The following is a 3038-nucleotide window of genomic DNA, read 5'->3' as shown; positions in this document are numbered from 1 at the left end:
GACACCTGGAGATATGTACTTCATGGATGAGAAAACACTAGTGTATGGCTTGGAATCTGACAGGGTTTTAGGTACGCAGCTGCTCACCAATCCATGCCTTCCTGTAAGCAGGAGCTTGTTCTTTTTTCAATTCAGGCAGAAATACCCTATGTGCCAGGGCCTGCAGAGCTTTTAACATCTCATCAAGGCTTTTTTTTGTCTCATTAAATGAGTATCAAACTTTTTTTTATATTCAGTGGCTATATAACTAGTGCTAAGTATAAGTCCACTGAATCTACATCTCCCTCCTGTGTCTCTTTTTCATATGTCATCCAAATGTCCTGTTTCTCACTGTCTTTCTTAACAAACAGACTCTGCAGAGGTGTGCTTTTTATACCCTTATTAAGGAGGCGTCCAGATACCATGCTGTTCTACCTTTTTGCTTCATTAAGCTTGAAGAATGTTCTGCCAGTTGCTTAGCCAAAATTGATCATTTATGAAACAGCTATGAGAAAACAGAGCAGAAGTCTGCTTATTGGAGACATTCTCTAGACTTGCACCAGCAAACATGCCAGGTGAGATTCATCTCATTCACCTGTAGCATTCTTTATTGTAAGCTGCTGACCATTCTCTGAAGCTAGGAGGCAGTATGGCCTTCTGACAGTTGTCCACCTGAAGGGAAGGTGAATCCTACCACTCCAGATCAAAGGGAACAAAAGTTAGTAGTAAAATACTTTAGCCCAGATTCAGTTATTCCCAGAATGTGTGAATTCCAACTTTGCTGTTCATGTATCACATTTCTTACTGCAGAATCATAAAGTGATCTTGTTTTTTCTGGGGACAAAGGCATATTTAAAAATCAAACAGGTTTTAAAGCAACTTAAAAATCTAAATGCCATTTAGACTTCTGGCAGAGATGCAGTTCTTTGAAGTTCTATGCCTATGACTTGCTTTAACCACAGTAAGTAGAAAAAGTCATAATTCCTGTGTCATTAAAGTAAGGAGAGAGTATTCAGGTGCTGCTTTTCGAAATCTGGCTACATTTTTCATGCTATACACCTGGCTTGAAGGCAGTGCCCATGAAATCACGTGCTATGAACTGCATAAACTCTATTTGATTTTAAAAGGTGAATTAGTAACAAAAGACTGTATTGCCTGTGGAATTCTGTGGAATCAAGGCAAGAATATGAAGTAGCAATGCTAGAAAGAATGCAAGCTTTATCACAAGAATAGAATTGTGGATTAGGAAACACAGCTTCCCTTCCCAGAATACAAAGAGACTGCCTGTGATAACAGTAATCAGAACCGGAGACACTGCCAAGCACTAAGAAGCAAATTAATTAATAGAGAGCAATATCCACAGTTTTCCCAGCTCTACAGAGAAAATACAAGACTTCTGTTGAATTTTCAGGCCCAAGCAAGGAAAAGGACATGAATTTCCCCATACTTTTTGGGATAGCATGACACCAGTCTGAATCTACGTTCCCAAGCTACCTGCACCTTAAAACTTTCAACTTTAATGCTTAGTTCAAGTCTGTGTGTTCAGGAAAACTGTGTGCAGAATTGCTTTCAGCAATATACACTCCTCCAATCAAGACATTAAGGATCTTATTCACTCTCCAGATTAAAGCTTTTTCCTTTTTAAAATCAAAGTGCTGAGAAATATTTGATGAGTGCCACATATTTACAAACAATGGATTATCACATTTATAATTTTTAGCATCTAATCCTCTGTGTGAAAGTGAAAACACAGGCACATATAAGTTCTCTTTACAATGTTGGAATAGAAAACCAGAGATATGCTTAATATGCAAGAAGCCTTCTAAGAATACCAAATATGCAGAGCTTAAGTCCAGTCAGCTAGAGCTGAATCTGTACTTCACTTTCTAGACCTTTGAGCCAAAAACAGATCTACAGATTTTTCTTGTATACCTAGATAGTCAAATTTTCTTTTGTAGGTACTAGACACTTATTCTGATGGTGTCAACTGTCTACTATCTTAGTAGTCCTTGTAGCTCTCAGAAAGAAGATACTCTTCCCACCTCTCTAGAAAGTATCCTAAGGGTCAATCTATCTTCATATAGTTAAGTATTTTGTATTTCTTTAGTGGAAGTCAACAAACAAACTAATAAAGAATTCACAAGGTCAGGGAGATGACAAATGTCAGATATCTGAATGCATAAATGAGAAGTGTTCATTCTGCTGTGAATGATGTTTTAGTAAAAGAAAGATGTGTGGGCAAAGAACCAAGGCGATAAGAATATATAGCTACACAGACAAGAACATATAAGTTTTTTAAATATGAATTTTTTCTTGCACCTTTCATTTTCCCCAGATTTGACAACATAAAATATCTAGCCAACAAATCCTAGCTGATTTTTGACACATCTTCCAAAGAAACTTCTATTCTTCATAAAGTCTCTTAAAAACACAGTAAAATGTATGAAGTTGTTCTACAGAAAGGAGAGATGAGTTCAAAGTTTCTCAGAACACAATTTTAATCAGACTTCTTTTCTGAGACATGCATATTCAATACATGCAACATAATCTATTATGTAATTTCTCATATAGCTTTGATATGAAAATGTTTTGAGGAATAAAGATTTAGAACTACTTCCAAAATTAACAATGTAGTATTTTTGCAATTAATGTGAAGGAGTACGTTTTTCTGACTCTAACGTAATGATACGTGGTAGAAAATTCTGTATTAAGTCATCGCAAACAATGTTGACAGCTCTAAAAAAGGTCAATTAAAAACGTCTTTGAAAAGAGAAGGAGAGCTTTCACACATCTGCTGAGATGAACAGAATTACAACTTACATATATATTGCTAGAGACTTCATTTCTGGACACTAATTAGTGTTTTCAGGAATTCTGGGATAATTCTGGGATTCTGCAGTAGATGCGTTTGTTGAGAAATGAGGGATGATGGCTGAGGAACTTGATCAAACCAACTCTGAAATATCTCATCTAGGTTACTTGATGACATAGAAGCATTCACACAAGCATATTCCATAGTGAGGCCACATATGAACAAGCTCATAAAATAAAGTCAGTGC

Source organism: Gallus gallus, chromosome 4 (genome assembly GCF_016699485.2).
Source record: "Gallus gallus isolate bGalGal1 chromosome 4, bGalGal1.mat.broiler.GRCg7b, whole genome shotgun sequence".
Lineage (NCBI taxonomy): Eukaryota > Metazoa > Chordata > Aves > Galliformes > Phasianidae > Gallus > Gallus gallus.
The sequence above is the reverse complement of the archived record's forward strand: the minus strand, read 5'-3'. Positions refer to the sequence as shown.